The following is a 13,467-nucleotide window of genomic DNA, read 5'->3' on the forward strand; positions in this document are numbered from 1 at the left end:
AACTTATAACATAACTATTGACAATTCAATGTAACATCCAGCAACATAACTTATTAACACCTATTTATATTTATACATTTTATACAACCACTACCTATAACATTAACAAAATAAATTGAGAAAAAAAAACTTAATAATATTTTCTATATCTACCTTGAATTTGGTGACAAGCAATGACAGAAAACAAATCCTTTCATAGTTTGGTATTGAAAACACACTCTTCCATGTAAGCATGGAATAAAATGTATTTAGAACAAGAACAATTTAATTTCTCCAGATAATATGAGCCTTCTTAAGGGAACATTGGGCTTAACGCATGTGTCGCCCCAGAGCTGTTACAATTCACCCATCATTCGATTCAATTCGATTTCGATACAAAATGGTCCGATTCGATTATTTTCGATTCGATTCAAATAAAACTATTTGCTGCTTATTTTGCAAACTATTTCATGTTTGGTTTGTCCAGAGCATGAATTAATATGTTTGGTATTTGTTATTAACTTATACATTGTACATTTAAAGTGTTTAAGTTTTTAAATAAAATATAAAAACGCAACATTGTTTTATAAGTAACAAATTTATTGAACAAAACTTCCTGTTGAGTTGTTCTTAAATAACACAGAATGCTAAATGTATCATGTGTTTAACAGAAGAAAAAAAAAAGTAAGTGAATAAACAACTTCCAGTTGACTTCTTAACAGAATGCACACAGTTAAGTAAACAAACCATGTGGGTAACTTACATCAACAAAACACGTTTTGCAAGTTGCCTTCGCATCAGAACCTTCGCCAAAACCCGAAATGTTCCCATACTTTTGATTTTAATTTTGACGTGCATCTTTCGGCGTGGTTGAAAAAGCCATTTTACCGGTTGATGTAATGCTCAGCATGGTATTTATTCATTCATTGGATGACATATTGGCTATTGACCAATCACAAGCCGTATTACAAATGACAAGAACGTTTAGACGACGGATTTGGAAAGTAAGGTTTCAAATGCGGATCAATCGGGATTGCAGTGAATCGAATCCAAATTGGCCGTATTGGTATCGAAATCGAATCGGCGGCATTGAATCGGTTTTTCGATGCATCGAACCGAATCGTTACAGCTCTACAGATTAGCCTGAGAAATCTGCACAGGCTTATCAGAGACAACACTTTTCACTTGTTTGTATTTTTTCGTTTGAAGAAAGCATCTCTTTAGCAAAAATCCAGTTAAGGCGGAGAGTGCTGTCCCATGCATTAATCCCAGTTGTCCATGAACGAGGCTCATGTTTCTTCAGAACTATCCATAACTGACTCTTTTCATTCCTTGATCTGGACATTGATGCTCCAACTTAGGACCTGTCTGTCGAAGCCGCACGAGAAAAGGTTACACACCGGATTTTCCTCGGTCCAGGCTAGGCTACAGTGCACACCATTTTTGAGTGGCCCTGCAAAAGAGCCATGGCTTTTATGAGAATTCAAAGGTAGTTATTTGCTGCTATCCTATTTATAAAGCCTCACTACCCAAAACCTTCAAATAAAGTACATGTTATCATTAATCACACTAAATGGATATTCAACAAACCAAAATAGTAACAATAAACGTGCATCAAATTGGTAAAATAATATGGTCTATTACTAAATAATAGACCTGTTTATTGTTGGGCCACTGCTGGGCTGGTTTTTCAGTTTTCTTATTGTTGGTGTTTTTTAACCGAAGTAGCTAATTTTACAGATTTAAAATTTCTTTCTCATTGTTATCTACACAAACAAAAGGTTGTAAATTTTCTCCTTTAATTATTTCTAATCTATTCTAGTAAAAGTTTATTAAATATGTAAAATAAAGTTAGAAGCCGGTAGTTAAAAGGTGTTTCTTAGCAATTCTTGTGATATTTATGATGGATGCTGAGTTTACGGGCTGTAGTTTACGGATTTCTGTACAGTGGTGGGGAAAAAGTGGATCGGTCACATGGCGTCTGATCTAAGCAATTGTAGTAAGAGCAAAATCAATTTCAAGCTTTATGAGAAAACGTAGTTGATATGCATTCGTGTATTCAGTGAAATAACCATGTTATACTTATTTTCTGAAAATAGGCTAATATCTCACTGGCAGTAAGAGGGTAAATTTCAATCGAAATAAAGGAATTCCCGTGGCGTGTTAAACAAACATATTACTTTTGGTCAGCACAAAAATGTCAAAATATATTTAGCGTTATTATTCAATTTCTGGAGAGTGGGTTGCTTCAGATTCAATTAGGGCGGGCACTATGTTCAGGTTTATCATAAACACTTTAAATGAATGTTGGTTTTTATGTAGCAATAGTAAAAGGAACTTAATTGTGGCAATGCGGCAATAGTCGGTACTTACTGCAGTTAAGAGGTGGTCTTATGGCGCATTTATTTATAATTACCAAGACAGTTTGTTGAGTCACGTTTTAGTTCATATGCAATAAATCTCTAAAAGGTTTGTTAATTATTATAGTGGGTTAGCTATAAGCCAAATATGGCTTTTTTCGGTATTTACTTATTATCTTTATTGTTTATTTTATTGCACACATGGAAACGCGAAACCGGAAAAGGCGCCGTCCGTCGGTCAAACTACACCAGCATTCCAGCCAAAACCTACCTGGCACCAGCCAACAACCCCGTCAGCTGCCTTCCACCCAAATGCCCGATCAGCTGCCTCCCAACCAACAGCCTGTCCAGCTGCCTCCCAACCAACAGCCTGTCCAGCTGCCTCTCACCCCCAGCCATCGACTCGGCCAATGGTCTTCAAACCAACAGTCCGGCCATCAACCCGACCAGCTGCCTCTCAGTCAACAACTGGGCGACCAGATGCAGCCTGCAGCAAGCCAGCCAGATCCGGCTGTTCAATCGGGTAATGGTTTTAGTGAGGATATTTTTTTACCATGCATGATTCCTAGTTTTCAGTCTGTTTTAGGTGATCATGTTCCTCAGTCAATTAAAGACAAAATAATATCAGGCCAATATGTAGATCTTGCATGTTTGTTGGAGGCCCCGGTAGTTCCTGAAGATTTAGGAAAACATTTGGTTTTGAATAATTCGGGTGAATTAGTGGTAAAGCCCAACATGAAACAAAGCATTGTTGATATAGCTAAATGGACTGACGCATTCCTCATTTTCTCAAGCATTTATTTAAGTGCTCATCCGGTTAAAATGCAAGATCTCTTAAAGTATATGCACACTATAAGGCTGGGGGCAGCAAGACACACTGAGGGTTGGAGATCTTATGATCAACAGTTTAGGTTGAGAATGGGTAATAACCCAGCGAATTCGTGGGCAATGATTGATATGGAGCTTTGGCTGTTGTGTATGGGGCCTCCAAGGCAGCCAGTTCATGATACAGGGAATTTTGTAAGAAAATGTTATGATTTCAATTATACCAGATGCTTACGGTCAGTTTGCAATTACAAACATGCTTGTATGATTTGTGGTTCCGACCATCCTTCCAGGGTATGTCATCTCAAGCCTCGCAACACCAGTTCCTTGGGAGGAGGGTCTGTCAGGGGGGCTGTCACCCAGACCTCGTACAGGCCTAGAGCTTACACGTTCCGACCTAGAGGCCCAATTCAGGGGCTCCGGGGCCCGTTTAGCAGATACTAATACCTCAGTTTGGTCTCTTGGCAAGTCGCCAATCAATGTTGTTACGATTTCTAAATATCTTCAGTTATATCCAAATAAAGAAGTAGCTTCTGTGCTCAGTAATGGCTTTAAGCAAGGTTTTAAGCTGGGTTATAAGGGTTCACATCTCGGTTCTTCAGCGAATAATTTGGTTTCAACAAAAGTGCATTTTTCAGAAGTCCAAAAGAAACTTGACAAAGAGATTTCCTTAGGTAGAATTTCAGGTCCTTTCAAAGTCCCACCAATTTCCAATTTAAAAGTAAGTCCATTAGGCATTTTAGAGAAGCCAGACGGGGGTTGGCGGTTAATTACACACCTGTCGTATCCCAATGGGTCAAGTGTCAATGATGGTTTTAGTGTGGAAGACATTTCTGTTAAATATACATCATTTGACAAAGTGGCTGACATGTTATTTAGTTTAGGTACGTCAGCAATGATGGCAAAAAGAGATATTAAATCGGCTTTTCGTTTAATGCCTATTTACCCAGGGGACTTTCACTTGATGGGGCTTCAGTTCAACAACCAGTATTATGTTGACAAATGCTTACCAATGGGTTTATCTATTGCTCCGGCTTTATTCGAATCATTCTCCACTTTTATACATTGGCTAGTAAGTTTCAAAACTGGGATTCAAACTTTAGATCATTATTTGGACGACTTTATTTTTGGAAGTGCAGCTGGGTCAAATAATTGTAACATGCTAGTTTCTACTTTCGAGGAAGTATGCACCGAAATGGGAGTCCCAGTTGCGGTGGAAAAGTCGCTCGGCCCAACAACAGTACTGACATTTTTAGGCCTGGAATTAGATACTGTGCAAATGACTGTTAGAGTACCTGCTAAAAAAGTGGAAGAACTTTTGAAGCTTTTGCAAAATTGTCTAGTAAAAAAGAGACTTACGTTAAAAGAATTGCAGTCTTTGACTGGGAAGTTGAGTTTTTGTAGTCAATCAGTAAGAGCAAGTAGGGCATTCTTGCGCCGATTTTATGATGCTATGTGTGGCTCAAAAAAGTCCTATTATAAGATAAGAGTTAATGGTGAAATGAGAGAAGACATCCTGATGTGGATTCAATTTATTGAAGATTTTAATGGCGTTGTACATATTCCAAATAAAGTATGGTTGGATAACTCTGTCATTCATCTTTACACTGATAGTGCAGGCGGTGCTACTCTTGGCTGTGGTTGTTATTTTGGAGGTAATTGGGCCTATTGCCCATGGCCTGTTCAATGGCAAGGCCAACCTATTTTATCAGATATAACATTTTTAGAGATGGTCCCTGTTTTGTTGGCAATATGGCTCTGGGGGGTCTTTTTGAGGGACAGGAAGATTAAGTTTCATATTGATAATTTAGGTTTGGTAGAAGTGATAAACAAACAGTCTTCCAAGTCGAAACGTTTGATGTTTCTGGTTAGAACATTTGTGTTGTTAGTTATGAAATACTCGGTGGTGTTTAAAGCAGTACATATTTCATCAAAGTCCAATTACATTGCTGATGCAATTTCTCGTAAACAGTTTCACAGGTTACAACAGTTAGCACCAGAGGCACAAGCGAGTCCAGAATCCGTCCCGCCGGAGTTTTTACTGATGATCTGCAACAAGAGGCTAATAGATTGCTAGACAATTCCCTTGCTGCTAATACAAAAAAGGCATACATCGTTGGGTTAGAGAGATTCTCTGAGTTTAAAAGGCAATACGGCTTGTCAGATGCCTGGCCGCCTACAGTTGAACAGGTGGTTCGATTTGTAGCATGGCTATCCCTACAGAAACTATCCCACAAAACAGCAAAATCATACTTAAGCTCTATAGCTTTTCATTGCAAGCTGCTTGATGTTGTTGACCCTACCAAAAAGTTCATTGTTTCAAAAATGGTTGAAGGAATGCAAAAAGATAAGAAAACACACGATAATAGGCTTCCAATTACCCTCTCGTTACTGCAAGGGATAGTAAGCAAACTTAATATTGTGTGTTCCAGTGTCTACGAAGCAAAACTGTTCACTGCAGCTTTTATGCTAGCGTTTTTCGGTTTTCTGAGAGTTGGCGAAATAGCTGTTCCTAAAAAAGGTGATAGTATTTTACAGGCAGCGGTGTTGGCAATAGAAGATTTACAATTTGATCACAATGGGGTAATCATTTCAATCCGGCATTCAAAAACTGATCAGTTGGGCAAAGGGGTAGCGCTCAAAATTACTAGGTCAAACAGTGAATTTTGCCCAGTTGTGTGTCTTAACCAGTATCTTCATGTTCGTCCTCAAGGGCCTGGTCCCTTGTTTTTGCACTTTAACAAACAACCAATTACTCGTTACCAATTTTCTGCTATTCTTAAGAAAACGGTTTCTCTTTTGGGTCTAAATTATGGGTCTTACAAATCCCACTCCTTCAGAATTGGAGCAGCAACTGCAGCTTCCCAACTAGGCTATTCAGTGGAGATCATTAAACAGGCAGGCAGATGGGCTTCCAATGCCTACCAAACATATGTTCGTCCTGTTCCTGTTGTCATGCCCAGCCTAATAAATAACCCCCATTAAAAAGGTATGGTTCATATAGTTAGATTCACGTGACTAACAAAAACCAAGTTGTATTAAGGAAAACCATCTGGATACTGGGTTCATCAATAATCAAGCAAGCCTTCATAGCAGCAAGATTACGACCTGAAGGGGCCAACCTCTGCCTTGAACCCAACATCATCTGGTGGCAAGGGTACAGTGGGTTAACACTTGCAGAATCAAAGAAAAAATTTCTTTCGCTTGCCAATGTGGGTAATTCTCCAGACTATATTGTGTTACATTTAGGTGGTAATGATCTTGGTCGTCGGTCACTGGTGGACCTTCGAAAATTGATTGTCGAGCTATTCAGGACTATACTGTCTATATTTCCAAGTGTTAAGATTGTATGGTCTGCAGTGCTTCCAAGGTCAAATTGGAGATATTCTGATAATAAAGTTGCTATGGAAAGCAAGAAAGCGCCTTAATAGTCATGGTTCATCTAGGGCTTTGGCATGTGGAGGGCATTACTTGGCCAACTCTGACTTTGGAAAATTTGAGGAACATTTGTTTGAGAAGGACGGAGTCCACTTGTCAACTCTGGGTACAGATATTTTTCTTTCTAATATGTCTGCAGGGCTTGAAAAACTTATAAAGCATAATACACCAATCCATTACTGAAGTTCTAGATGCACAAATTTGGGGGTTCTTACAATTTTAAATCCCACACATTATGTATGTTGGTGTTGCTATTGAGTCCAAAAATAGATATTTGCAGTTAGTTTGTATGCATATTTTTCTTACTCATATGTATGAAAAAAGAAAAAAGAAAGTTTTTTGCTGCTAATTTTTATGCAATTTTTTGCTGCTAGTTTTTATGCATTTTTTTTCTGCTGGGTTTTATGCATTTTTGCTGCTAGTTTTTATTCATATCTTTGCCTTGTGTTTACAGTTTACTGCTTCCGACTCCAAGCATGCGTCCATCCGCCCTGCAGCCAAAGTTCTTTGGCAGTGGCCACCCGTCATCTCTGGCCCAGCTGGTTTCGAGGTTGGGGCATTTGGGCCGCTGGGTCAGCGTTGTTGGGTGGCCATATGGCAATCAGTGCCGGATGGACGCTTTTTACCTGGCACATTTTTTGGGGAAAATATATATGATTTTGTTGGGAGTGCTGATGGCCGTCACCCGGAGTCAGCACTCATATACAATTTATTTGTGCAGTTAGTTATTTGCAGTTAGTTTGGGCTTGCCATGTTCGCAGGTGGCCCTTGCTGCTTGGAGTCGAGACATTATATGCCAGAACCATTTTTTATGTTTTTATGTTATAAGGTCCTTTAATAAAAAGTAAAAATTTAGTTGAGTTTATATTTACTGTGTGAAAAGGGTTATTCATCGGAGTTTTCATATAGGCTTGCCCATGTAATGCTAGGTGGCAGTTTGGGTTTAGTTCTTGGCCTCTACAATAATATGGTCTATTACTAAATAATAGACCTGTTTATTGTTGGGCCACTGCTGGGCTGGTTTTTCAGTTTTCTTATTGTTGGTGTTTTTTAACCGAAGTAGCTAATTTTACAGATTTAAAATTTCTTTCTCATTGTTATCTACACAAACAAAAGGTTGTAAATTTTCTCCCCTCCCAACCAACCCATGTAGTTTGTTTTTACACAGTGTTGTTCTGTCACACTTTACTGCGTCCGTTATATATTTAAAAATTTGGTCAGGCTTAGGGTAAATATAGATTTATTTTAAGTTTTATTTGCCTGTCCACATTAATTTTAATAACATAAGGGGAAACTGATTGTTTTCCGTACTAGATTTGGTTTTAGTATATTACATATTCTGCTGGTTTGAGTTGCGTTTTTCAGTTTGCCGTGTAGACGCAGAGTACCAAACGTCGGATACAGGTCGGTCACGACTCCACTTCCGATGGGGCAGTTCGGACACCTCGGGTTTGTCGACAGTCGCTTGAAGTTAACAGTTCCTTGGCAATCAGTGCCGGATGGACGCTTTTTACCTGGCACATTTTTTGGGGAAAATATATATGATTTTGTTGGGAGTGCTGATGGCCGTCACCCGGAGTCAGCACTCATATACAATTTATTTGTGCAGTTAGTTATTTGCAGTTAGTTTGGGCTTGCCATGTTCGCAGGTGGCCCTTGCTGCTTGGAGTCGAGACATTATATGCCAGAACCATTTTTTATGTTTTTATGTTATAAGGTCCTTTAATAAAAAGTAAAAATTTAGTTGAGTTTATATTTACTGTGTGAAAAGGGTTATTCATCGGAGTTTTCATATAGGCTTGCCCATGTAATGCTAGGTGGCAGTTTGGGTTTAGTTCTTGGCCTCTACAATAATAATTATTGAGTAATTATACCTGATATCCATGTTTTACGCCTTAAAATATCTCAGCTGGGCGCGGCTTTAAAATTAATATTTAAATGATCACATACATTTTGTTTGACATCACAATATAGTACTGATGATGATGATGATGATGACGACAACGACGACGATTTGTGTGGTGTTGATGTTGGTGATGGTGGTGGTGATGATTATGATGATGATGATGACGATTATCATTTTACCACCAGTTACATGTAAGAATCCATTATCGATCCCAATCACGACTTGCAGTTCTGCTGCTACGCGGTAGTCTTCCAATTCTGTTTCCATTGGGATCCCTAATGGAAGAAATTGCTCTCAAAAACATACTTGAGGCTGTCTATTCACATTATTAAGGGTTGTCTTTTCATTTTATAAAGTAAACTTGTTAGACTAAGCAAGCATATTCTGTTATTTACCATTCACTCAAATGCCAGCCAATACTGAAGATTTGTTTTCAATGTGGTATTACTTATGGTCATTTTTAGGACATTTGATTTTGTGGTCTTGACAGGACTCGCAAAAAATCCACGAAAATTCGATTCTGGAAATTTCAATTGTTTTCCAGTAATTGCGCAATTAAATCCATATACTGACAAGTAGCAAGTGGTCAATCAAGGCTCGTTCTGCAAAAACTGGGATATATCCATGTGCATAAAGTGTTGTCCCAAGCCTGTGTATACCACACAGGGTAATCTGTGACGACACTTTGCTCCTAAACTGGATTTTTGCTAAGAAGATACTTCCTTCTAACAAACCATACCAGAATAGCCAAAGGTGCCGTCCCTTATTAGCCTGTGCAGACTGTAAAGGCTACTCTAGAACGACACTTAAAGCACATAAATTAAGACCAACTATCGTGGAAAGAGGCTCAATTGACGCTAACCTGTTCACAGATGAGTCAGTACGGATGGTGGATATTGGTGACCGCATGTACTTCAGATCCAAGACTTTCACTGTACGATCATCGCTGCCCGAAACCACCTTCTCATTACCAGCAAAGGCTGCCGTTGTAACTGGTCTAGAATAAAATACCAAATTGTGTTGATACTGGTTTAGAATAACATACCAAATGGTGTTGATACTGGTCTAGAATATCATACCGAATGTTGTTGATACTGGTCTAGAATAACAATTCAAATGTTGCTGTTACTGGTCAAGAATAGCAAATCAAATGTTGTTGATCAATATTTATTCTAAAAATGTTCAGTTCTCCGAAATACAGTTATTATAGCGACAGTTCATCAGTCCAAGGCCAATAACTTCGCCAGAAATGCATGAACCGGAACGAAACTCACACTTCATCTGTAATTAGACACACATACCAAAAATCAGCTCAATATCTGTCAGGGTTACATAAAACTCCTCAAAAAAATGGAATGCCGAACAGGCGACAGACAGTGCAACTGCTTTATGCCAACCGTACCAGGAGGTATAAAAATGTATATATTTTCACAGGTCTCATTAAAGGATAATAAGGCCTATCAATAATCAGTCTATATTCAGCCTTTTGTCAAATATAGCCTATTAAATATTAGCCTATACTTAGCCTTGTTTTCATAGAGCAAGACTCAAATATAGCCTATCGAACATCAGCCAATATTCAGCCTTGTATTCATTGAGCGACGCTCTAATATACCCTATAAAATAATAGCCTATATAATATAGCCTATTTTCAAAGAGCTAGACTCTAATATAGCCTATCAAACATCAGCCTATATTTAGCCGTGTTTTCAAAAAGCCATGCTCTGATATAGCCTATCCAATATAAGCCTATATTTAACATTGTTTTTACAGAGTGAGGCTCTAATATAGCCTATAAAATATAAGCCTATATTTAGCCTTGTTTTCAAAGAACAAGGCTCAAATATAGCCAGCAAGAAACCGTCGGAGACGGGTGATGCTCCCCAAAAAAAATTTTTTCACAATATTGCACAATATATTCAGATAAAAGGAAACGTCTTGAGGGGCATAACTTTGGACAAAATAATACGATGGATGGTTTAGCAACTTAAATTTATCAAAGGGCCATAACTCTCTAAATAAATCATCTAACCAGAACCCACTAATAACATGTGCATCTCCTCAAGGTAGTTAAGCTTCTCATAAAGCGTCATTGTATTCCAGTCAGTAGTTGGGGAGAAATAGCCCGGACAAGAATTACACTATATGTACAGTTTATAGAATTTTTTTAAGGGCCATAACTCTGTAAAAAATCATCCGACCATAATCGGCTGATAATATGCTCATCTCCTGTTGGTAGTAAAGCTTCTCATAACATTTCATTGGATTCCCATAATAAGTTGCTGAGAAATAGCTCGGACAAGAATTGCACAATATGTACAATGGAAAATTTCAAAGGGCCATAACTCTGTTAAAACAATCATCCGACGAGAACCGGCTGATAATATGCACATCTCCTCTTGGTAGAGAAGCTTCCCATAAAGTTTCTTTGAATTCCAGTCATTAGTTGCTAAGAAATCACCCGGAGAAGAATTGCACTATATGTTCAGTTAATGGAAAATTTCAAAGTGCAATAAGACTGTGAAAATTATCCGACGAGAACCGGCTGATAATATGCACATGTCCTCTTGGTAGTGAAATTTCCCATAAAGTTTAATTGAATTCCGGTCATTAATTGCTGAGAAATAGCCCGGACAAAAATTGTGCAAGGACGGACGGACACACGGAAGGACAGACGAAGCGGCGACTATATGCTCCCCAAAATTTTTTTGGGAAGAGCAGAATAAAATATAAGCCTTTATTTAGCAATGTTTTTACAGAGTGAGGCTCTAATATAGCCTATCAAATATAAGCCTACATTTAGCCTTGTTTTCATAGAGCGAGGCTCAAAAATAGCCTATCAAATATCGAAATATCAGCCAATATTTAGTCTTGTTTTCATAGAGCCAGGCTCAAATATAGCCTATCAAATATAAGCCTATATTTAGCCTTGTTTTTACAGAGTGAGGCTCTAAAATAGCCTATCAAATACAAGCCTATATTTAGCCTTATTTCATAGAGCGAGGCTCAAATATAGCCTATCGAATATCGAAATATCAGCTAATATTTAATCTTGTTTTCATAGAGCCAGGCTCAAATATAGCCTATCAAATATCGAAATATCAGCCAATATTTAGACTTGTGTTCATAGAGCCAGGCTAAAATATAGCCTATCAAATATCGAAATATCAGCCTATATTAAGCCTTGTTTCCATAGAGTCAGGCTATTAGATAGCCTATCAAATATCAGCCTATATATTTAGCATTGTTTTCATTGAGCAAGGCTCTAATATAGCCTATCAACTATAAGCCTATATTGTGCCTTGTTTTTTATAAAGCGAGGCTCAAATGTAGCCTATTTACTATCAGCCTATATTTAGCCTTTTTTTCATAGAGCTAGGCTCAAATATAGCCTATCAAATATCAGCTTATTTAGCCTTGTTATCATAGAGTGAGGCTCAAATATAGCCTATCAAATATAAGCCAATATTTATCCTTGTTTTGATAGAGAAAGGCTCTGATGTAGCAGCACCTACTGGTTGTGGCCTAGGAACACCGTGACAGGCATGTTAGTGTCCCTGAAGTCCCAAAGTCGGAAGGTTGTATCCTTGGATGAGGTCACAACAAGGGTGGACCCTTACGTCTGTCAGTCCCTGGTCGCTCCATATAAATGATGTATTAAAAGAAATGGCGCTTAGTCCTGAGTTCGAAAACCTATGAATAATAATGGAAGATAATTTCATTGCTCCATTTTTTTCTTTAATTCATGTTTTTCCTTCATAGTATAGTTTTAAGGTTAGAATGTATATTATTTACATATATTTCAAAATTTTAAGTTTTTTTTAAATACATTTAATTAGATTGCATTTAAGTAAAAAGCATCTGTTAATAAGTTTCTTTAAAGACTTAGGAAAAAGTGTACATCCAGTCTGGACTTACCTTTGAGAACAGTCAAGTTTGCCCTAGTTTCTGCGTCAAACAAGATGGCAGTTCTATCCCAGGATGCAGTTATCGCCTGACCACCGAAGTTCAACCAATCAGCTGCAATCACCACACTGCGATGTCCATTTAGCTCACGCAATGGGGTCCGGAGAGTGGTGGGTTGATCTGGATTCTCTTAAAAAAATAAAGTTCAACACACTTTAAGTAGAGAATAGTTTGATAGAACATAACACGTAGTACAAACTGATAAATCAAATAATTATTTAACACTCATAATAACTGTTAATTTGGGTATCATTACTTTTTGCACTTTAAAAATTTTGAACAGTAATAAGAGTTCAAGACAACTACATAATTATACAATTGCATCATTAATATTGACATTTGTATCAAATTTCTTGCCTTCATGTATATCTCTGCAACTCAGCACAAATGTATATCAAATCCCTGCTTTTCCTTGGCCCTAAGGTGTACACAATTTCAGCTACTCTGCCTTATTTGCACTATATCCCTCCCTCTAGGCCCTCATGTGCTAGTATACCAAACCTCGTCCACTTTCCTCTCTTGTTCACAAAATTTCAGCTTTTAGCACCTCTAGTGTTCCAAATTTCTGCCACTTAGTCCTCATGTATGCCAAATCTCGGCCACAAGGCCCTTATGTTATGATGAGTACCAAATCCAGGCCACTACCTCCTCATGTATACCAAATCTTGGCCACTATGACCTTACCTGGTACCAAATCTTGTCCACTTGGCACTTCAATTGGACCTAATTCACAATATATCCCTCCCTTAGAGCACTCATTTACACCCAATGCAAGTCCTGATGGCCCTTATTTCCACCTAATACATCCCTACCACAGGAAACCTCAATTACACAAAAATCTCTCCCACATGCCCTTGCATACACCAAATCCTTGCATCAGAGCCCTCAGAAAAAAGCAATTTATTTTACTTGGCCCTCAGGTACAAAACTTCATTGGTTTCACACTGGATTGACATATCAAGATCATCCTCAGATAACTGCGCCCGCTGAAAA

At 38.1% G+C, this 13,467-nt stretch overlaps 1 long non-coding RNA gene across 1 annotated transcript; it reads right to left on the reverse strand.

Moving 5' to 3' along the window:
* Positions 1 to 97: 97 nt before the first annotated feature.
* On the reverse strand, positions 98 to 12,641 carry LOC127868389 (uncharacterized). The gene is made up of 4 exons (XR_008044107.1): positions 12,427 to 12,641; positions 12,024 to 12,201; positions 9,371 to 9,505; positions 98 to 1,432 (listed from the first exon to the last, which is right to left on the reverse strand). It is a non-coding gene; the product is annotated as an uncharacterized LOC127868389 (long non-coding RNA).
* Between the last annotated feature and the right edge of the window lie 826 nt (positions 12,642 to 13,467).

This window comes from Dreissena polymorpha, chromosome 2 (assembly GCF_020536995.1).
Source record: "Dreissena polymorpha isolate Duluth1 chromosome 2, UMN_Dpol_1.0, whole genome shotgun sequence".
NCBI classification, from domain to species: Eukaryota; Metazoa; Mollusca; class Bivalvia; order Myida; family Dreissenidae; genus Dreissena; species Dreissena polymorpha.